The sequence below is a fragment of the Sminthopsis crassicaudata genome, chromosome 2, assembly GCF_048593235.1.
Source record: "Sminthopsis crassicaudata isolate SCR6 chromosome 2, ASM4859323v1, whole genome shotgun sequence".
Taxonomy (NCBI): Eukaryota; Metazoa; Chordata; class Mammalia; order Dasyuromorphia; family Dasyuridae; genus Sminthopsis; species Sminthopsis crassicaudata.
In genome coordinates, this window is record NC_133618.1 from 260,014,006 (window position 1) to 260,039,391 (window position 25,386).

General features: G+C 33.6%; 1 pseudogene; it reads right to left on the reverse strand.

The window, feature by feature from the left end:
• Window positions 1-20,820, reverse strand: part of LOC141552762 (olfactory receptor 11H4-like) — a 28,196-nt pseudogene extending 7,376 nt beyond the window's left edge.
• Between the last annotated feature and the right edge of the window lie 4,566 nt (window positions 20,821-25,386).

Genomic DNA, 25,386 nt, shown 5'->3' on the forward strand with positions numbered 1-25,386 from the left:
TTGTATTCCACAAAATTCAAGTTATAAACCCTAAAATAATTTCTTTACTTCTTATTCTATTTCTATGATTTTCTTCATTTTTGCCACACCATGTTGGGTATATAATTAAGAAAACATACCTTTTACACAAAATTTTGCTAATCCTAACCTATATCATGATATTTCTTCTAATTAAGTAGCTAGTATCACCTTACAGATAGGTAATGCTAGGTAATCCTTACTGCTAGGTCATGCAGTAGATAAAGTTCTGGACCAGGAGACAGGAAACTCTTTTTTTTTTTTTTTTTTTGGAATTCAAGTTCGCCCTTATTTACTTGTGCGATTCTAGGCAAGTCACTTAACCCCTTTGCCTCAGTTTTCTTATCTGCAAAATGAGATAGATTTTATGTCCAACCACTTTATTATCTTTGCCAAGAAAAACTATAAATGGGATCATGAAAAGTGGAATATGAGTGAACAACAAAAATAATGAGATCATTTGTGGTTGGAAATTTGTATCATTCTTTTTTTTCCTTATAATTTCTATCCTTTTTTCCTCATTTTCCAACATCACCATTGTCATTCAGGTCTTCATTATCTCTTGCACGGCCTCCTATAATTTCTTCTTAACTTGTCTTTCTACCTTTTGTCTTTTACAGAAAAAAAAAAAAAAAAGAAATCTGTTCTATGGAGGCTGTGCTACCCTACTCCACAGAGATCTTTAATGACTAAAGATCTATTAACTTTATTGAATAAAGTACAAATAACTTTATGATTTCTAAAATACTTTCAATTTCTTACATGCTTTGCTTCTAATTCCTTATCCTTGTGGATATTCAAAGACTAATCTATTTTTCTGTATGAGATCAATGCTGAAAAATTTATTCTCTTCTGTCCTATGTGCTGAACTAGACACAATATTTTAGGTAGTTATGTTTCAATTATTTTGGCTTCAGGCTCCCCTGACACCTCAAAATTACATTCTGAAGACTTTCCTTTCCATTTATGTGTTTTGAGGCTTCAATGGAGCCTAAAGCCAAAACTATTGAAAGATAATTACACTTTGAGAAAAAGCTCATACATTCTGAAAATACTTAGGGAAACACACAGTCTAAGTTCCCCTGGACCCCTTTCCTTAAAGGAAGAAAATCATGTTGGTGGGATATGACAGAAGAGAATAGATTTTGAGACCCAAATCATCAGAAATGTGTTTGCTTCAACCCAACTAAAGTCTGAGCTTTTTCACTTTATCTCCTTGTACTTGCTTATTATGCATCTTAAGTATTACAAGGGAAAGTTTATTTTTTATTTTTATTTATTTTTTATTATAGCTTTTAATTTACAAGACATATGCATGGGTAATTTTTCAGTACTGACTTTTGCAAAACCTTCTGTTCCAACTTTTCCCCTCTTTCCCCCCACCCCGCCCCTAGATGGCAGGTAGTCCAAAACATATTAAATATGTTAAAGTATATGTTAAATATAATATATGTATACATATTTATACAGTTATCTTGCTGCACAAGAAAAATCAGATTTATAAATAAGGTGAAAATAAACTGGGAAGGAAAACAAAATTGCAAATGGATAATAAAAGAAAGAGTGGAAATGCTATGTTGTGGTCCACATTCATTTCCCATAGTTTTTTTTTTGCTGGGTGTAGCTGGTTCTCTTCATTACTGACCAATTGGAACTGATGTGGATCATCTCATTGTTGAAGAGAGCCATGTCCATCAGGATTGATCATCATATAGTATTGTTGTTGAAGTATATAATGAACTCCTGGTTCTGTTCATTTCACTTAGCATCAGTTCATGTAAGTCTCTCCAGGCCTTTCTGAAATCATCCTGCTGGTCATTTCTTACAGAACAATAATATTCCATAACATTCATATGCCACAATTTATTCAACCATTCTCCAACTGATGGGCATCCACTCAGTTTCCAGTTTCTGGCCACTACAAAAAGGGCTGCCACAAACATTTTTGCACATGTGGGTCCCTTTCCCTCCTTTAAGATCTCTTTGGGATATAAGCCCAGTAGTAACACTGCTGGATCAAAGAGTATGCACACTTTGATAACTTTTTGAGCATAGTTCCAAATTGCTCTCCAGAATGCTTGGGTGCATTCACAATTCCACCAACAATGTATCAATGTCCCATTTTTCCCACATCCCCTCCAACATTCGTCATTATCTTTTCCTGTCATCTTAGCCAATCTGAGAGGTGTGTAGTGGTATCTCAAAGTTGTCTTAATTTCCATTTCTCTGATCTATAATGATTTGGAGTACCTTTTCATGACTAGAAATAGTTTCAATTTTGGGGCAGCTGGGTGGCGAGTGGATAGAGCACCAGCCTTGAAGTCAGAAGGACTTGAGTTCAAATCTGGCCTCAGACACTTAACACTTCCTACCTGTGTGACTCTGGGCAAGTCACTTAACCCCAATTGCTTCAGCAACAACAACAAACAACAACAACAAACAACAACAACAAAAAACAACAAAAAACAACAACAACCAACAACAAACAACAACAAACAACAACAACCAACAACAACAACCAACAACAACCAACAACAACAACAACCACCACCACCAACAACCACCACCAACAACCACCAACAACCACCAACAACCACCAACAACCACCAACCACCACCAACCACCACCAACCACCACCAACCACCACCAACCACCACCAACCACCACCAACCAACAACAACAACGTTTCAATTTTTTCATCTGAAAATTGTCTGTTCATTTCCTTTGATTATTTATCAATTGGAGAATGGCTTGATTTCTTATATATTTGAGTCAATTCTCTATATATTTTGGAAATGAGGCCTTTATCAGAACCCTACAAAGGAAAGTTTAAAATATATCTATAATTGACTAATTATGGCTAGCAGCTGAATTTTTCTGGCTAATCATAGCCCATTGCCTACTAAAGCTGCCTGGACATTTTCTTAATCCTGAGGCTAACCTGCCTAGTTTTCCTCCTTCCTTCCTTCCTTCCTTCCTTCCTTCCTTCCTTCCTTCCTTCCTTCCTTTCTTCCTTCCTTCCTTCCTTCCTTCCTTCCTTCCTTCCTTCCTTCCTTCCTTCCTTCCTTCCTTCCTTCCTTCCTTCCTTCTTTTCTTGTTATTCCTTTTAAATATATATATTAAAGTTATCAGGTAATTTTTGTCTCCCCCCACTCCTTTTTTAAATTTAAATTTTTAAAAATTTTATAATTATAAATTTTTTTGACAGTATATATGCATGAGTAATTTTTTAAAATAACATTATCACTTGTATTCATTTTTCCAAATTTTCCACTCCCTCCCTCTACTCCCTCCCCTAGATGACAGGCAATCCCATACATTTTACATGTGTTACAGTATAACCTAGATACAATATATGTGTGTAAATCCAATTTTCTTGTTGCACGTTAAGTATTAGATTCCGAAGGTATAAGTAACCTGGGTAGATAGACAATAGTGCTAACAATTTACATTCACTTCCCAGCGTTCCTTCTCTGGGTGTAGTTGTTTCTGTCCATCATTGATCAACTGGAAGTGAATTGGATCTTCTTTATGTTGAAGATATCCACTTCCATCAGAATACATCTTCATACAGCATTGTTGTTGAAGTGTACAGTGATCTTCTGGTTCTGTTCATTTCACTCTGCATCAGTTTATGTAAGTCTCTCCAAACCTTTCTGAATTCATTCTGATGGTCATTTCTTACAGAGCAATAATATTCCATAATCTTCATATACCATAATTTACCCAACCATTCTCCAATTGATGGACATCCATTCATCTTCCAGTTTCTAGCTACTACAAAAAGGGCTGCCACAAACATTTTGGCACAAACAGGTCCCTTTCCCCTCTTTAGTATTTCTTTGGGATATGAGCCCAATAGCAGCACTGCTGGATCAAAGGGTATGCACAGTTTGATAACTTTTTGGGTTCCAAATTGGTCTCCAGAATGGACAGATTCTTTCACAGCTCCACCAACAATGTATTAGTGTCCCAGTTTTCTCACATCTCTTCCAGCATTCATCATTATTTGTTCCTGTTATCTTAGCCAATCTGACAGGTGTGTAGTGGTATCTCAGAGTTGTCTTAATTTGCATTTTTCTGATCAGTAGTGATTTGGAACACTTTCATATGAGTGGATATAATTTCAATTTCATCATCTGAGAATTGACTGTTCATATCCTTTAACCATTTATCAACTGGAGAATGGTTTGATTTCTTAAAAATTAGGGTCAGTTCTCTATATATTTTGGAAATGAGACCTTTATCAGAACTTTTAACTGTAAAAATATTCTCCCAATTTGTTACTTCCCATCTAATCTTGTTTTCATTAGTATTGTTTGTACAGAAACTTTTTAGTTTGATGTAATCAAAATCTTCTATTTTGTGATTGATAATGATCTCTAGTTCTCCTCTGGTCATAAATTCCTTCCTCCTCCACAGGTCTGAGAGGTAGACTATTCTCTGTTCCTCTAATCTATTTATGATCTCATTCTTTATGCCTAAATCATGGACCCATTTTGATCTTATCTTGGTATATGGTTTAAGTGTGGACCAATATCTAATTTCTGCCATACTAATTTCCAGTTTTCCCAAAAGTTTTTTTCAAATAATGAATTTTTATCCCAAATGTTGGTATCTTTGGGTTTGTCAAACACTAGATTGCATAGATGTACCCTTTTTTGTCCTTTGTACCTAATCTGTTCCACTGATCGACTGGTCTATTTCTTAGCCAATACCAGACTGCTGCTATATAATATAGCTTTAGATCAGGTACAACTAGACCACCTTCATCTGCCTTTTTTTTTTTTTCATTAGTTCCTTGAAATTCTTGACCTTTTATTCTTCCATATGAATTTTGTTGTTATTTTTTCTAGGTCATTAAAATAGTTTCTTGGGAATCTGATTGGTATACACTAAATAAATAGATTAGTTTGGGGAGTATTGTCATCTTTATTATATTTGCTCAGCCTATCCAAGAGTGCTGAATGTCTTTCCAATTATTTAAATCTGACTTTATTTTTGTGGCAAGTGCTTTGTAATTTTGCTCATGTAATTCCTGACTTTTCTTTGGTAGATGGATTCCCAAATATTTTATACTCTCAACATTTGTTTGGAATGGAATTTCTCTTTGTATCTCTTGCTGTTGCATTTTGTTGGTGATGTATAAAAATGCTGAGGATTTATGTGGATTTGTTTTGTATCCAGCAACTTTGCTAAAATTGTGAATTATTTCTAATAACTTTTTATAGAATCTCTGGGGTTTTCTAAGTATACCATCATATCACCTGCAAAGAGTGACAATTTGATTTCCTCATTACCTACTCTTATTCCTTTAATCTCTTTCTCCACTCTTATTGCCGAGGCTAGCATTTCTAATACAATATTGAATAGTAATGGGGATAGTGGGCAACCTTGTTTCACTCCTGATCTTACTGGGAAAGGTTCCAGTTTATCTCCATTACATATTCTGCTTACTGACGGTCGTAAATATATGCTCCTGATTATTCTAAGGAATAGTCCATTTATTCCTATACTCTCAAAGCATTTTTCTCCCCCCGCCACTCCTATTCTGATGGCTACCATTTCATACAAATATGCATATAACTATATCTGTGTGCATGTGTGTGTGTGTAAAATCATCCTATATACACTTCTATTTATCACATCTTTCTCTAGGTATAGATAGTATCTTCCTTCATAATCCTATATTTAATTTGGGTATTTATAACAGTCAAATGACTTCATCCTCCAGAATTATTTTTGAAACAATAGTGTTATTACTATATAGAAAGTCCTCTTGATTTTGCTCATTTCACTATTTCATATAACTCTATTCATGTTTTCTAAAATGATTACATTCATTCTTTATTATAGCACAGTGGGTTAGGTTTCTGCTTACTTGCTGCTCAGGAGGGTTACCTTTTCTTTCAGGCACCAATTTTATCTCTTGCTTTTCTCTTGTATAGTTGCATTGATTACCACCTTTCCTTAAATATGATGTATTGAATGTTGTCTTGAATCCTGTTGTTTCTTTGCCGTCATGTAGTCTTTCCCTCTAAATCTTATTGGTGAAGTTCTATTCTTTCTCATTATTTTCTAAATAGCAATATAACATGTAGCTTTCCAATTGGGTACAGAGTCAGGCATGTTCTCTCCACATACCCACATGCCACATGATTTCTCATAGGACAACAAAATGGGCTGTCCAGTTTCTGCTTCTGGAAATTGATAGGATTTAGGATTAGTTAAATTTGGGTTGAAGGCAGGAGGAAACATAGACTTCTACAAGAGGTAACGAGGTAAGAAGTGAATGTATAAAGTAGAAAAAAATGTTTACTTGAAGTCGTGAAGTAGAACAGAAAATCATAATGGAGGATATGTTATTGAAACATAAAGACAATAGAATCCTGCATGGTTTATTAAGGAATATTGCATAAATTCCATAGTGTTTATAAATCTAGTATAGCGAATTTCTTTTTGTCGAGTCTCATTATCATGAGGCATATCTTATAATTCCATGCAGGAAGAATAGTGGTTTTCTAAAGTTAAGGATCACTCATCAACAAATATTAACAGTTTTTTTTTTTTTTTTTTTTTGGAAGCTCAGTGTTGGGAGGAGTTTTATTAAAAATGTCAATTTCCCCCCCCCCCCCCCCAGGCTGGAGTTAAGTGACTTGCCCAGGGTCACACAGCTAGGAGGTGTTAAGTGTCTGAGATCACATTTGAATTCTGGTCTTCCTGAATTCAGGGCTGGTGCTGTATCCACTGCGCCACCTAGCTGCCCCCAAATGCCAATTTTTAATAGGAGTTAAACCCCACTCTACCAGGGGAAAATAGAGAGTAGGAAATACATTTAAAAGTACCTACTCTTTGCCAGGCTCTGTGCTAAGCATTTTATAAGTGTTAGTTTGATCATACAACTTATTATTATGTGGATTAAAATGTATTATGAAATTTTTTATGCTAAAATATAAAAATTATATTTCTCAAAGCATACCAAAAAGGGGATCCTTTGTAAGTATGACTCAATTCAGCTTTTTGAGGAAGAATTGTGTAATGTGTAGGTATGGAAAGAGAAACTAGCTCATTCACACTGGTTCTTCATCAATAAATCATGAGAAGAGAAATATTGAATTTGGACTTCCCCACAACAAGTACATATGCTTTCATCTGGAGTCTGGGATGGGAAGTCTTTCCTTTGATCTCTGAGCCACACTTAATTATATCCAAACATCTTATAAAGGTCTATATACAAAATAGCATTAACCCTGGAGCTTTCCTTTTTTCCCTATTTCTTCAGCCCTGGCAGAGTACAGAATGGATTGCACTTGAACAGAGTATTCTGGATTATTTGTAGTAGTGTATAGGACAGAGAAGAACAGTGATGATCACCATTTGTGGTATTTGCTTTCTTTACTTAGAGGATGATATATATATATATATATACATATATACATATATATATATATATATATATATATATATATATATATGTATATATGTATATATATATATATATATAGGGAGTCTAATGAAAATCTGAAACATCTTCCTGGATCACTAGTTGAGTAGATAAAGTTATTAAGTTCATGGTATATCAGATTCCTATGCATCAATTAATAGCTTGAAACTCTTGGAATCTGGCCTGATGAAGGGACTTTGAAGGGATAGGGAGATGACAAAGGAAGTTAGATTGCCATGGGACAGAGTTAGTTTTTCATGTGTCCCAGGTGTCTTTGTAACAATCTTTGATTGCTATCTTAAGTGTCCCATCCATATTAGCACCTTCTCCCTCATTTATAGTAGATTGGCTCTTGGGCATATCTGGGTACAATGAAGTAAATAAATTTTAAGAGATGTATTTAAATGGATCTCAGGAGAACACTCATTAATTTAGAGGGGGAGGGAGTAGTCTCCTGAGAAATAATGTTGTCTTGGGAATAAGGAAAGGTTTCAAGATTCATAAATATTTCTATTGTCTGATGAAATATTTGCCTCACATATCTTTCTTTTAAAATAGTTATTAATTTTTAGTATTTGATTTTATAAGATTTTGATTTCCCTTTTTCTCCCTCCATTCCCTAGCCTTTTTGCAAGATTGCAATCAACCTGATATAGTTATATATGTACAATCTTATGAAACATATTTCCACATTAGTCAGGTTGTGAAAAAAGAATTAAACCAAAAGGGAAAAACCATAAGAAAGAAAAAGGACCCCCCAAATGAAAATATTATTCTTTGATGTGCATTCAGACTTTATTGTTCTTTCTCTGGATGTTGTTGGCATTATTTATCATGAGTCTTTTAGAATTTTCTTTTCTTTTTTCTTTCTTTCTTTCTTTCTTTCTTTTTTTTTTTTACTAAAGCTTTTTATTTACAAAACATATACATGGGTAATTTTTCAACATTGACACTTGCAAAGCCTTCTGTTCCAATTATCCCCTCCTTCCCCTCACTCCCTCCCCTGTATGGCAGGTAGTCAAATACATGTTAAATATATTAAAATATATGTTATATCCTATGTGTGTATACATATTTATACAGTTATCTTACTGCACATAGAATTTTCTTGGATCATCACATTGCTGAGAAAAGTAATATCTATCAAAGTTGATCAGTTGCACAATGTTGCTACTACTACATAGAGTGTTTTTTTCAGTTCTCTCAGCATCTGTTCACCACTTATTCCTTCTAGTGAGCTCTATGTGTTTCAGAATCCTCTTATTTGGCTCCTCTACTATAACTTTACATCAATAATTTCAAGCTATATATATATTTTGTTCATTTTCTTTACTTTTTATTCAATTTTTTGGATTTTCTTAATTTCTGCTCAACCATGATGAGGATATAATTTATTAAATATATTTTCACATTTACTGGCATAACCCTAATCTGTGTTCTCTACTAATATAGCTAGTATCTCCTAAAATACACTCAACAGGTCTTTTCTCATTCCTCCCTTCCTGCCTCCTTCCCTTCCTCTCTACATTCCTCCCTCCTTCCCTTTTTTCTCCCTCTTCTTCTCTCTCCTTTCCTCTCTTTCTCCTTCCCTTTTTCCCTTCCTTCCTTCCTTCCTTCCTTCCTTCCTTCCTTCCTTCCTTCCTTCCTTCCTTCCTTCCTTCCTTCCTTCCTTCCTTCCTTCCTTCCTTCCTTCCTTCCTTCCTTCCTTCCTTCCTTCCTTCCTTCCTTCCTTCCTTCCTTCCTTTCTTCCTTTCTTCTTTCTTTCCTTCCTTCCTTTCTTCTTCCCTTTCTTCTTTCTTCCCTTCTTTCCTTCCTTCTTCCTTTCTTCTTCCCTTCCTCCCTCCCTTCCCTTTCCTCTCTTCATCATTCCATACCTCTCTCTTTTTCTATTTCTTTCTTTCTCTTTCTCCCTCTCCCTCTCTCTCTTTTTGAATTACTGGGTTTTTTTGAAACCTGTTTATTACTAGAAGTATACCATTCATTGAAATAGGAAGAATCATTAGCTACCAATTTGTCTGGAAAAATTTCTATAGTTCAGAAGTTTGCAAAAACTTTATATGAATCAGACCCAAAGATTCTGCAGGAAAGAAAGTAAGATAATATGTTCTTGGCCAGCATTAGGTGAGGTAAAGCTTCCTGGAATAAGGAAATGATAATCATGCTGTATGGGTGCACTAGTCATTAGAACTATGAAAGATCTTAAGACTATGTTAGATGATGATGAAGAAATTGGGGATATTTTACCTGTAAAAATAATAGACATAATTGCTGTCTTCAAATGCTTGAATGGACCTCACCTATGAGCTCTTGGAGTTTCAAGAAAAGTTTACTTCATTCTGAGTTGCTAATGTCCTATCTGGAACCTATATAGGCCACTTGATTCATAGTATAGTCAAATGACTGGTCCATGTTTGCTCTTCACATCATATTTCTATGACTTATTGTTCTTTGACTTTGTGATGTTCAGTTATTCTCAAGACTCCCTTTTGCTATTCTGTTATTCTGTTGTTGATTTTGCTTGCCCATCTGGCAGTGGCCTCTTTCCTCCGGAGGATATTGGCCTTTCTCCACATTCATGTGAGGCTGGGTGTCTCTAGTTTTGACATTTCTCATGCATTTCACCTTTTCTGGTCTGTATATAATTCTTTTCATATTAAAGCAATTGTGCAGGCGCCTTAGGAGCACCCCACTTATGAAAGGGGAGGAGTTTGCCTATTTTTTGGTGTATATCTGCTACGTTACCAAAAATGGTGACATAGTTGTAAATTCATATGGATATTTTCTTATCCATAAAAATAATGACAGTATAATAAATGTGTATTGAAGGCAACTTTTTTGAAAATATAAGAAAAGAACAATGAAACATTTGAAAATGATTTTTTTCAATAACATTTAAAGATAGAAAACAGAGGAAAATTATGGAGAGAATGCAATGAAAGTATTGTCTTTATTTTTATGTCTCTTCATCTCTTTTTCCCTCTTTCTCTGTCTGTTCTTTCTTTTTCATTGTCTGGCTTCCTGTGTCTGTCTTATATACGCACTTAAGATGGACAATTATCTCGCCTATAAATTGAACAGAAAAATGGGTAATATTTCATATGGACTATTATTTGATGCTTTTAACAATACCAAATTCTTCCCTGACACAAATACCTATCATTTTAACTATAATTGGCTTCAAGAGATGGATAGCATTTTTCTGAACATTAGGAAACAACAGCATCTACAATGAATCATGATTGGGTGTTACCCAATGACAACGGAAAGAGAGATGGTAAATATAGCTAGTTTTTAGCTATTTTTACCAACAATAAATTACTTACAGGAAGTGCCATAAAATACACCATCAAGAAAATGTTTAATTGGAAGAGAAAAGTTGATAATTTAGTGAGAATAAGGCAAAAGAGAGAGTAGCACTTAATTTTTGAGCATGATGTTTGAGTTTTTGCTTATTACTCCTAAATAATTTCAGAGTTCTTTTGAAAATATAATCATGTGCTTAATAACTTCAATGAGAATTTATATTTTAATCTTTTCAAAATTTAATGATTTATAACTTTTCTTTTCATCACAATCATCTCTCAAACTCCCATTCTAAAAAAAAACTATGAATATTCATTTATTCCAAAGAATTAGAGATAAATATAATATATTAACCCAGTAAACATTTAACATATTCCATTTTCCTTAGTCCCCCACCTCTTCAAGGAATGGATAAAGATACATTTCCTCATCTATTCTACAAGTCTTGTTTCATCTTTTTTATAGTGTGGCTATTGTATTGAGTACTTTATCTTATGTAAAGCTTACAAAATGCACACATTCAGAATTCAAAGACAGAGGGAGCTGCATGTCCCATATTGATTTTGGAGGATTTATAGGATGACATTGATATGATCAGCATAGAATGAGAAGACTAGTAATGTTGCTCTCTATGTGTTGGCGGGATTGCTGATACATAAAAATAAAAAGTCATTTTTCAGTTCCCAAAGCAGTAAAGAGATATCTTTTATTCTAATAACTTACTGTTACTTAAATTCTGTCAATTTAAGAATAAGAGGAAAATTGTTTTGTTGATAAATGTTATTCAAAGGATCTCTGAAAAAAAATTTATGATGCACTTTTAAATTTAATTTACTTGATTGTATTTTATCCATCTCTTTCTAAAATCTAGAAATCAACAAAATGATGAATCAACAGCATGCACATCTAGTGAAGAAGAGAAACTTGGCATCTTCCATCAAATTCTCTTGTGCCAGATGTACAGAGAGGGAATACAAAGACTGAGTACACAATGTTCTTTTACATCTGGGAAACACTGCATCCTCATTTCTACCTCCTGAAAGTACTAGCTTCAAGACAAGAGTTCTAGTATTTTTTTCTGTCCCTTTTCCCAGTTATGAAGGGGTTTTTTCCCCTTGAAATTACTTTGTATAGTTTTATGGATTCTATGTATATAATTACCTGTTTACATGTTTGTTGCCTTAGTAAAATGTGAGGTCCTTGATGGCAGGGGCCACATTATTTTTAATTTGCTTCTACAACTAGGTGGCACAGTGGCTAAAGGTCTGAGTCTCAATTCAGAAAGATTTCCTGAGTTCAAATATGGCCTCAGATACTTACTAATTGTGATCCTGGGCAAGTCACTTAACTCTACCATCTTCAGTTTACTGGTCTGTGTAACAAGCTGGAGAAGAAAATGGCAAACCACTTCAGAATCTTTGTTAAGAAAACCACAAAAAGGAGTCACAAAAGAATGAGGCAGAATTAAAATGACTCAACTACAACTGTAATTTGGATACAAATGAATGGTATATATGTGAAAATTTTCTTTTGTCCCTAAGCTGAATCATGATCATTAAGAATAACTTTTAAAAAAAGCAAAACACTAAATGGTATACTGAAGAAATGCATGGTTTCTTTAAAAATCATTTTTTCTTTCTTGCATTTTGAAGTGTTTTCTTTTTGATGTTGAAATTGGTATTCACCAAGACACTTTATAATAACAGTTCTAAACAAGTCAGGCAAAGGAATCCATTTGTAGTTGTATTAGATTAAAGCCTTTATTATTATTTTTTCCAATAAATTTCTATTTTAGCTTCTAAAGTCATGTGAAAGGCCGCAGTCACAAATACAGTAAGTAGATTATATTATATTTTATTACCAGCATTCAATGGCAAAACAGAATGAGATAATCCATATAACAGAGAAATAGTAACATCATTTTGAAACCTACATAATAAATAGTGTTTTTAAGTAATGGTTTTATTTGATTCTGTCTGCTGAGGTAATTTAAACCAGGATAAATAAGGTAGGCCATAAAAACATAAGAGTTCTTTCTGAGAAGATGTCTCATTTTAATTCTTAACCCTCTGGAATAGTAGGAGAAGATAATGCCTTTTGCAATGGTATTTTATTCAATTTTATGTTTCTTCCATTTTTTTTTTTGCTGAAGGCAAGGACTTAAACATTGCTTGTTGAATTGAATTGCTTGTCATTAGAGTGTAGAACCACATGTAAAATTTATGTATGCAACTTTTTTTTTATTTTGAAGTAATCTCCACGACTTTTTTCAGGGCAGCCTTTATCTCCTTATTTTAGAGACTATAAATCAGAGGGTTTAAGTATGGTGTCACCATTAAATAGAATAAGCTTATGATCCTTTATAATTCTCCTGAATTCTCAAATGTTGGGCTCACATACATCATCATAAAGCTTCCAAAGAAGAGGCAGACTATGGCCAGATGAGATCCACATGTGAAGAATGCTTCAGTTTGAAGAGACCTTGTAGCACAACTCTTAGTAGTATGATGTAAGAGCCAAGGATATAGAGTACAGAGAGAGAATGAAAGAGTTTAGGATATAGAATAGAATTTTAGTGATGGGAACAAGGACATGTGATAGAACCATCAATGGATCCATGTTACAAATAATGTGGTCAATGATGCTAGGACCACAGAATACTAGCTGAGAGAGCTGGATAGTAGAGAGAAAAAAGCCTGTGAAACCCAAAACCCAACATATAGACATCAAGATGCCACAGTGTTTTAGGATCATGATGGTTGGGTGTGTAGTAGGCAACAGATGGCAAGATAATGAACATAAGCCATGATACACAGGAAATAGATTTCAGCTGTATCCAGGGAGAAAAAGACAGAACCGGAGGAAGCATCCAGCAAAAGAAATGGTTTTGGTTTCTGAAAGTTTTGTAATATGTTGGGCAAAACAGTGTTTATATACTAGAATACCAGAAAGGTAAAGTTCCCTAAGAGGATATATATGGGTGTGTGGAGCCTCTGGTCCCATCTTACTGCACACATGATAGCTGAAAAAGCTGGATAGTAGATGGAAAACAGCTTAAGAAATCCAGCACCAGCCAGCTAGGTGATGCAGTGAATAGAGCACCAGTTCTGAAGTCAGGAAGACTTGAGTTCAAATCTGGCCTCAGACACTTAACACTTCCTATCTGTGTGACCCTGGTCAAGTCACTTAACCCCAGCCTCAGCCAAAAAAAAAAAAAAAAAAAAGGAAGAAGAAGAAGTCTAGCACCCAGGACACAGACATTAAGGTACAACAGCACTTTAGAGTCATGATGGTTTGGTAGTGTAGTGTGTGGCAAATGGCAAGATTAACCATTATAAGCCATGATACTAAGGAAATAGATATGAATTATACACAGGGAAGAGAAGAAATAGAACTGGAGGAAGCAGCCAGAAAAAGAGATAGTTTTGGTTTCTGATAGGAAGCTTTCTAGCATGCTGAGCACAGTGGAGTATATATACCAACATTTAAGAAAGGCAAAGTTTCCTAAGAAGATATATATATATATATATATATATATATATATATATATATATATATATATATATACACATGTATGTGGAGTCTCTGTTCCCACCTCACTGCAATATGATGGACCTATTCTCCACCAAGATCAAGATGCAGACTATGAAAAATAGAGAAAAGAATAAGATTCATGTCTTCCAATGACCAGAAAAACCCAAGAGGATAAATTCAGCTACAGTATAGGTTCCTAGACTTGTTCATTGAACTCTGAGCTGTGGGAAAAAATAGAGAAGATCATTCCATCACTGGCCTTGCATTTTAGCTATTATTTGACAAGAATTTTAATGACAACTTTGTAGTATTTGTGAAAAAAAATTGCCATACACAAAATCAGTTTATAATAATCCTATCTTGCTCTCAGCCCACAATCTTTCTATTTTTCCATCTTTTTCATACTCATACTTTTTTTTGGTGCCCATTCAAGGAAAAGGAAAAGGAATAAATATTTATTACATGGTTACTTTAATGCAGATTTAGGCTAAGTATATGTCACAGATCTTTAAATCATCACTTCCTGTTTAGCATGGTACCCAAAACTCAAGTACTTGCCAAAAACAAAAAAACAAAAAACAAAAAAAGAACAAAAAAACTGGAAGATTTTCTTTTCACTTATTCAATTAAATTCTAGCAACTTCTCAAGTATTTAAAAAAGATTTATTGCCTAATGGAGACTATTAAGTGAATGTAGCTTTCAATAACACAAAGATTAAGATCCCAGTTTTTCAGAGTCTTTTCTAGGTTAGTTGTGGTTGTTTGCACACTATAAAACACTTTTTTTTCTTTCTTTAGCTCCATGACAGCCACATTAAGGCTTTTTTTTTTCCTGAAACAACAGCAAGTAATACTTTGACAGCATTTTAGTTTTCAGTAGTTGATTTAATCTATAGTAACAAATGATAGCTATCCACTATGATCTTCTCATCAAACAATCATAAAGAGCTGAGAAGAGAAACACTTAGTTTGAACTTTCCATTCAAATGATTTATTCATTCACTTGGAACTAATTACATTGGATTCCGCACTCTGTAAGTCTTCTTTCTGGCTTCTGATCCACACTTAATTGTTAGTCAATGTCTTAGAAAGCTCTGTATTAATCATGCAATTAACTTTGGAACTTTATGTTTCTGATGGAGTACAGGAATAGAGTATTGTGAGTTCTTTATAGTAATTAGAAGAAAACAGAAAATCAATGATTATATGATCAACCAGCTCAGATGTAATTTTTTTGGTAGGTGGCATTTCTAGTCTAGGTTCCTGAAGAAATTGCTGGAACACTTGGAGCACCCTCTTGGATCACTTCCCTCATTGATCAAATAAATGAAGTTGTTAGATAAATGATATATGATGTTTACTTTTAATGAATTAATAGCTATAAACTCTTGGAATCTAATCCCTAATGAAGGGGATTTAAATAAAGATGTGAAGATGGTAGAAAGTGAGTCTTCCACAGGAGACTTATTTATTCATTATGTAAATTGGTTTTTGAAGTCCTAGATTGCTTCTCAATCATCATTAGTTGCTATCTTATGTGGTAAGATTATCACTTTCTCCCTCATCAATTTTGGGCTACTTGAAAAAAAAAATCTTGGCCTTCAAAATCTACAAGGTCTTTATGAATCATACTTGAGATACTGCAGGAAAACCAGGAAATGACATCTTTGGCAGCATTAAGAGAAGTAGACTTGCTAGAAATAAAGAAGTGATCATCCTCCTCTACTCTGCCCTGCTTACCAAAGTGCAGAAGGACTTTGAGACCATATAACATGATAATTGGTTAAAGAAACTGGGAATGTTTCACCTAGAAAAAAAGAGGTCTTGATAAGTGTTTTTGTAAAATACCCAGGGTTGCTTTGGGAGATAGTTTTTTTGATCCAACATAACTGTTGATCTGAACAACATTCTACTTTGTGGTTGTATTGATTCCTTGATTGCCATGACTTATTGCTTCTCTTCTCCACACATCACTGTGATGAACTAAGAGCTATTAATGAAGAAAAATACTTAAATGATTATCTCCAGAATGGAATCACCTCAATTTCTTTTTCAGTGTCATCCAAGTATGGTGGCAAGACAAAAGTCAAGATGTTTGGCAAGTGCAGGGGATGCAGTGATGATTTTGATGTCTTTGATATCTGACCACGTTCTGAGCTTCCACAGCACCTATTTCAGGCACCTTCATGGCTTTTGGGACAAATTATCTTCATCTTTCCATTTTGTTGGAGGGAAGTCTTCACAAGCTTGGTATATTCACCCCCATAATCCCCATCACTTATAGGTTTGAGGCCTGTCAGTTATCCTTAATCTGATTTAGCCTGTCAGCTGAAATGATTTATCAGGAAATAGCTGCTGTGCATGCTCTAGCTTCTTAGTACCACAGGTAAAGCTGGGTGACTGCTTGGACACGGAGAATAGATGAGCTTGTAACCAAGAATGTTAGACAGGATAACTATTATTCATGGTAATTCATGTGTCCACAAATGATAATGCCAGAAGGAACTCAGAAAGCATTTCTAAAGATTATAAGGATTTGAACAAAACAAAGAAATAGTGCCTGGAAAATTTAGTGGCACAGGTAATATTTTCATCTTTGCTGCCTGTTGAACACATAGAATTCAAAAGAGAAAGGCAAATTTAGAAAATAAAGAGTTGACTATGCAGATAGTTTTATAAGTCAAAATTTCTTTTAATATAGAGTTCTAGTGCCTTTTTGGATCCTCCCAGTTTTTGAGACTTTCTTTCCTTTGAAATTATTTAGCACAATCTCTATGGATTCTTTATATTTAGTTATCTGTGTATTTGTAAATAGCCAAAGTGCAATGTAACATCCTTGATAGCAGGAATCATTTTCTTTTTAATTTGTTTTCATGACTTCTAATTGCTTAAATTAAAAAAAAATTCAAATGAATTCTTTAGGTGCCCTTTCCCCCTCTAATTGAAAGTTAGACTTTGAGAGTCACTTTAGAAAAACACCTAATTTTAGAGGTTTATGTCATTATTATTTTATTTTATTATTTATTTATGATTATTTTGAGAGGGTTTATCTAATTTTTTTGGTACATGTCTGCTACATACCACAAATGGTGACAGACCTACTAATTCATATACCATAAAACTGGGCCCAAGAGAAATTCATGATTTTGTTAATAATTTTTAGAGATTTTTTGGTATACCGAATATTTGCTTGCTGATTAATTTTGTATGAAGAAGAAATTTTATAAGAAAAATAAACAAAGGATTCAAGGGAGTATATCAATTGTCCTTTTAAATCAAAGCTTGAGTTGTATACATGTATATACACAAATAGATACACACAATATATTATCAATATCTATCTTTTTATTTATTTCAAGGACATAATTTAAAAGATAACGTACATGTGTGTGTAACTATCTATCTATGGGTTTTGATTTAAAGAAAACAAACTCTCTTTCTATACATATGTGTTTTTTCCTTTATTTTAGCTTCCAAAACCATACTGCTTCAGTGAATGGTGTTAGGAACAAATAGAATGGATTGCTTATATAAAAATATGCCTTTTGTCAGAATGGGATAATCCAAACAACAAAGAATCAATAATTTCATTTTGACACAGATTAGATCATCTCATTAGACAGTTAATGATTCTACTTTATTCTTAATGTCACTCAGCTGAGGTGCTGCACAAGGATGGGCAGTATACAAATGGATAAAAGATGGGAAACCTTCCTGAGTTGATGCCCTCTTTCAGTTTAGCGAATTATGATTTTTAGGCTGGTAGGAACAGATATTTTCCTCAATGGTGTTTTGTTTATTTTTATATCTTCTCCAATATTTTGCTAATAATAAGCACATGATTAATGCTTGTTCATGTCATTAGAATATGGAAGCATGTATAACATTCATACATATGACTGTCTATTCTGAAGCTATCCCCATGATTTTTCTCAGAGTATCCTTTGTCTTGTTTTAAAGGTTCTTGTTTAAAGATCAAGGAGTTTAAAAACAGATTTGCCAATGAATAGATCATATGTGGTTTATAAATGTTCTTTTTCTTTTTTTTTGTCTGTATTTTTTCACATTACTAATATAGAAATGTTTTACATAACCATGAATGTATAATCTATATCAACTTCCTTCCCTGTTAGGGAGAAGTGAGAGAAGAGGGAAAGGGGGTGAGGAAAAAGATATATAGAGAGAATTTGGAACCTAAAATTAAAAAAATTAAAAAAATGAACTTCAAAAGTTTTTACATGTAATTGGAAAAAATTAAAAATCGAGGCAATGGCATCTACTGTATAGTTTTTTGTTAGTTTTTTAATTTTAGCTTCTAAAATCATATTGTCTCAGTAAATGACCTCAGGTATAAATAAAGTGAGTAAATTATTAAAATGTCATTTATTTCCTGAAGCCTATGACAACACAAAATGGGATGGTCCAAATAGCACAGTAATACCATAATGATAACTATAAGATTAGGTATGTTTACAAGGTAATAATTGTATCTTTTTTTTTTTGCTTCAAAAATATTTTATTGATGTTTTTGATTTTTACATCACAGTTATTTCTAGATTTAGATCACTGCCTCATCCTTTCCCCCATATAACCCTCTTTTGTAATAAAAGAAAACAATTATCAAAAGTACTTGATAATCACTATTTTTAATAATATACAACATCCTACTTTTCTATGTCCCCTCCCTCCCCTCGTCGTAAGGAAACAAATATGTTTCCTTATCTGTTTTCTAGGATCATTTTCTCCTTTCTCAATGATTCAAAGTTTGAATTCCTTCTTAAGACATTTTCCTTTCTATTTTAGTTTTCATTGAGCATAATGTTTGGGGTTTTGTTTATTTTAATCACATGTTCATGTAAATCTTTCTAGTTTTCTCTGAATTTCTCTTATGTAATTTAAAAAATTAATTAGATCTATCTATCACAATTTAATTAGTTACTCTCCCTCAGATGAGCATTCAAGTTGTTCCCAGCATTTTGATATCTTAGACAGTCCTGCTGTGATTCCTGTTTCTATATTTGAACTTCTTGGGGTATGTTTCTAGTAAAAAAGTTTATTGGGTCAAATAATATGATTAGTTACAGTATAATTTTTCAAATAATTTTAAATGGTTGGATCTTTTTATAGTTCAACCATCAACATATTAGCTTTCCTTTCCCCCAGAGCTCCTCAATCATTCCCATTTTTGTTATCTTGGTCTGGGTGACAGGTGAAACCTCAAAAAAAATTTAAATTTGCATTTCTTGCATTATTATTTTTTGGAGGAAATTTACAAGGAGCAATTAATATGTTTTATAATTTGCAACTCTTTTTAAAAAGATTCATATTGTTTGATCATTGATTTATTGAGGAATGGCTCTTGCTTATACTTTTATTATATCAGTAAGTGGCAAAGTAGTGCTATGAATGCAACTGTTATTCCCTAAATTCTTCCTTTTAATTTAATTCACCAAATATCTATTGAAATAATTTGTTATTAATAGTTGGTGAGAATAAAAAAACTATCAGAGCTAAATAATATCCCTTTTAAATTAAATGTAAAAGTACTGTTATCCTTGCTGAAATCAGATTATTTTCCCCTTCACTTCCCTTTTAGAAAGTAAGTTAAGTCTTATTTCAAAAGTATATCCTTTCTTGCATTTAATAAACTTTTGGAATTTACAGTCTTGCCTCTGGAGTCCCAAATTTCATGTTTGATTGTACATGGATTCATCTTGTGTTATTGGAGTACAACTCCAATGAATTGTGTGAATGTGATTATGCATTTTCATAAGCCAGATGGAAATCCATTGAATTGTCCATTTATTGATCTGGCAGTCAAGGATTATATACTCCCAAAATAATTTTTCAATAATACTATACTTTTCAGGCTTAGTATACGTTTGAAGGTCACAGGTATACACCATTTCTAATATTCCAGCTTGACATTAGCATTAAACAACAACTAGCAGTAATAATCTACTTATCTAACAAAATCCTAAATTGGAGCAATTAGGAGTAAAGAACTACTTATTTAACATAGTTATAAACTGTAACAATTAACAATAACAAACTACTTATCTAATAAAGTCATAATGTATTGTTTGTAATGTCCTGTTCCAATCACATGCATTATCCACCAAGAAAATCTAAATTTATCTCAAGCATGTCTTTCATCAGTATCAGAGGAGATGGTGAGCCAATGCTTTGAATTAGCCACACTTACAGAGAGTAGGTCTCAAGTAATATCTGGACTGGCCTCTTCCTATACACATACTTATTCAATATTGGCCCCTACATTTCCCCTTTTTTATTCTTAAGCTGAAGTCTATGAATTTCATTTTCTGTAGAAGACAATCATTAAAAAACATTGGAAAACACAAGGAGCTAAGACAATAAACTGACACATATGATACATGCAAGAAGAACAAAATGAAGCAGCATGGAAGTCAGATTATTTACAGGATCTATATTTTTTAACCACTCATATATTTGGTTTGCTACCTGTCAGGATCAATTCGAGGGACACTACTTTTTGCCATGTTTTCTGTTAAAGCAGCTAACTGAAATATATCCCAAGTGAGGTTGGAATTATGTATTTATTCTGTTCCTTATTATTATTTATTCTGTTCCTTATTTGAATCCATGTGACATTGGTGGTATCATCACATTAATATGGAGTTTCACATTAATCAGTAAATTTATAATCACAAAGTAGTTGTAATCAAGTTTCCAAATTGTTTACATAATCCCCTAACCATATTCTATTAAGTTTAGTATATTACCCCTATTAATTTGTTCTTTAAGAACTTGTTATACATTTTTTTTACTAATTGATCTATGAAATGGGCAGTCAGAATAGATTCTGTTAAAGGTATAGCTTAAATGGAAAGTGACATAATAATTTCTATAGCTGCTGGAACTCCAGCAATGAATAATCCAAGAAATCTCTTTTTTCCTACTTTTATTGTTTCCTAAATTTTTTTTTGATATTTTCCCAAGCCTGTTCATCTACTGATCTATACCAATTGTGATTGATCTTAGTAGGCATCATCATGGGTGTTCAATAATGAGAACCATAGTCAATGAGTTAGAAGTGTGACATTGGGATAAAACAGTTGTAACAGTTTACAATATACCTTTCTGGTATTCATAATTTAGATTCCAGTGCCATTTCTTAAAGTGGTATTTGTAGTTAGAAACACCTGTGGATATTTTAAATATGCCTGTACAGTATATTTCTGAGGGGCCTGAAATATCATGGAATCCCATATCTGAGATGTGAAAATTTGTCCCATTCTATGTCCCAAATACATACAACAGGGGATACATTTAAACAGGGGTAATTTGTATAATATAATCGGTTCCAGTTCCTCCCCAAACTAATGGGTCCCAAGTTAATTTGGAGGCAGGGGTGATGATCTCATCTTCTGAAACTACTTCCTGTTGAGAATTGGCATAGAGCTAAGTCATCCCAATGGTTGAGTCAGCTCCTTGAAGCTAGTCAATGCAGCTATAACTGATCAAAATCTAGAATAAAAAACAAATCTAACAAATAGAGGTTGGGATAATCTGAGATAGAAAGACAAGCACACAAGGATTGCTATAAGATATAGAGAGGTCAATATAGATTGGCTCACAAGATTTCATGTAAAATAATATATTTGTGTCACAGGACACACAGTACATACAAATGTTAAAGATGTTTCAGCTTTAGTTTCAATAAATAAGAAAATAACAGGTTTTATAGGCAATCATATCAATTATGTTAATTGTACTTAATTATTTTGAAAACCGTTAAGGACCTTATTTCATACAGACACAAATATCTAATAGCAGATAGATGACTAGTCAAAATACTAATTAACCAAGTTATTTAGGATGTAATGACTATTTATTTTCAAATATAAAACAACAAGATATTACATAATTAAATTGTGCTCATGGCTTCTCTTGATCATTTGCTCTGATTATAAAAATTTATGATAAGAGGAAAAAACAGGGATATAATTATAACACCATCAAAAAAGGTTCTTCAGACCTCAGCCTGCAAGTATATACATGTCAGGATAAAAATTTGATAACCAATTATAAAAGTTCCACCTTATAGCCAGACTCAGGAATAATCAGCTAGGTTCTTATTCAAGCAGGCACAACTGGGAAACTGAATCAGGAGGATCCCACCTTGAGCAGAGGGCAAGGTTGTCCTTCCAACTCTTGTCTAGATATAGACCTCTATTGGAACAATTCAAGATTACATTTCTCTGAGTAGCTTATAGTATTTCTCTTAAATGGTGGGTTACTGACCTTATGATCAGGAAGCAAATTTCAAAACTCAAAAGAAAATCATTTACAATCCCAAGAAATTTTATCTCTAATAGCAAATTCTCCTAATCACAGCTTAGGGATAAATAAATTATTAATATTATTATTTTTTGCTGAGGTAATTGACTTGCCCAGGGTCACACAGCCAGGAAAGCATTAAGTTTCTGAGATCAGATTTGAACTCAGGTCATCCTGACTTCAGGGCTGGTACTCTATCCACTGCACCACCTAGCTGCCCCAATAAATTATTTTTTAAATGTTTACTAGGACTTACACAAATAGGAGCTTTTGTTTAACATATTTTACATGTTTAAACTCAATCTGGTACAAAGAATTAATCATTAAACAAGCTTATAGATTCTTAGTAAACACATTCCTTGTTTAAGAACTATACATCCTAAACAGGCTCATTTCTCAGGGCTGATATCTTTGCTTTTCCTAATGGATTCAAGAATATTTTCAAGCTTACACAATAAGAGGAGTTGAGAGAGACCACAGGGAAGGGGCTGGACTTGCTGTTGCCCTCTTCAACCATTTTTAATGTTTTTATGGGCTGTGATATTTATATCTCCCGCTTTCCCCCCACACTGTGAGGGAGAAAAAGATGCTACATACTTGAATTATCTCAACATTGGCATTGTATGTTGGTCACATCTAAAAGCCCATGTAAATTTATCAAATTTGAAATGATTGTATTCAATAAAGCAGTTAATCTTCATATAGCTTTTGTTTTATGCTAAACACTTTTGCAATCATGTGATCTTCACAACAATCATTATTGTTTCTCATTGCAAATCAGAAAACTAAGCAGAGATAAAATAATTTGCCAGAAACTAATGCATTTGTGTACCCTAGCCATCAGAAGATTCTATCTAACTGCCTGAGAGTAATTCAAATGCCTCAAGCAGAACCCAGCATGGCAGTGTGGGAATCTTCTGATGGCTGGGGTAACTGGGATCGGGATTTCTCTTTGATGGTTGTTTCAGGTGCCAGAGCTCGGGGAATAGAGGTCTGGCCCCTATTCCATCTCCAATCCTCCAAGCAGGGTTGGGTAGGTATTTGGGCAAGGTTGTGTGAAGTCTCTATAGTTGTTGCTACTTCCCCCATTTCTACAGATGAGGAAGAATTTGAGTTTCCCTACAGTTCTTCAGCATTCTCTTTTGTTAATCTGATCTGAGATGAGAGGGGTTAGCAAACAGGGATTTGGGCCATATTGATTTTATTAGCAATCCCCACAATTGAGATGCACTCAGGACTCTGGGAAGTGGATCAGGGTTGTGGAGGGGGCCTCTTAATACCTTCTGGGATGCTTTCCCAATGGAGCAGAAGGGGAGTCCAGGCAAGATAGGAGTCAAAGAAAGATTAGCAAAATTTTGCTACTTAACTATATATATATATAGTTATATAAAATTCTATATTCTTTCTATAATTTTCTATAAATAAAAATATAAAGTTCTATAATTTTAATTAGCTAATTTTATTTCTGTAGTCTCCATCTTGACCAGAACTGGGTTCCATAGTCAAAAGTCAGACTTTTTACCCCCCCCCCCTTTTAAGCTAAAAATCAAGGTTGTTAAAAAATCTAGCTCACAGAACAAACATGACACAGACATTCTGCACAGAGATACAGGCACAGATATTCTGCAGAGAGATAGAGACAAAGACAAAAATGACATGGAAGAGGACTGTCCCATTTTTGCCAAAAGCCATGAAATTGAAAAATAAAAACTATTCAGTTATTAAAACTCAGTGCAAACATAAACCATTTTTAAAAAAACAATACAAACAATGTTAAAGGAATCTCAATTAACCATCAGGGGGTCCAGGACCGGGGCTTTTTCTATATTATTAACTACATAAACAGCATATTAAGAGGTTCTTGAACAGTATACAGAGCAATAATAATTGAATATCACTCGTTCTGTTGTGTAGATTTAAATAGTGTATAAAAACATATTTAGTTATAAGTCAAATATATAAAGAGGCCAATTGTTTATTAGTAACCACACCATCAACTGTCTGCAACTGATCCTCATTTTCCTTAGTTAGACTTCTTTTTGAATTGAGGTTAGAATCTCCTCTTAAATTTTTGAATATTTTTTATCAACTAATGTGTTCTCAAATTTAACTACAATCTCATCCAATTAATACCCCCAATATTTTTTGATAATCATTTAGAGTAACTAAATTATCCCTTATAATTTCTATTCTAAAATTGGCCTAGAATCAATTATAGGTTGTATTCAGAATGCCTCTTTTCCTGTACTCTTGCAATCTTTACTACTCTGATTTTTTAAATATTCTTTTCCTACTCTTTTGTAAGGTATTATTAGTAACTGTGCTATCCTCTCCTCCTTTTTAATTAAAATATCCTAGTGAGGAGCAGCATAGCAAAGAATACACATTTTCCCTAAAAATTCAGAATCTACTATTCCAGGTACAACCATAAGCCCTAACAATGATTGTGAACTAGGTTCTAAAATGATACCTAGCATGTCAGAAAGAAGAGGACCAGAGTGGGGAGAGAACCAATAATCTGGTGTGACCCCAAGGTGGACAAATCAAGTCCAGCACTTCCTGGGGTAGCATGCATTAAATCTTGTACTGTCAATTAGTCAGATTTAAGATATTGGTTGTAGGCATTGCTTGAGGGAGAATAAGGGAAAGTGAAGCTTTCATTATTTGACCAGGTTGGAGCTGGCCCTGGAATAGTTTCCCATTATCAGATTATCTTCCTTCTCATTCTAAGCAACATACAGAAGCCCAATGTCTGGCCTTCCTGC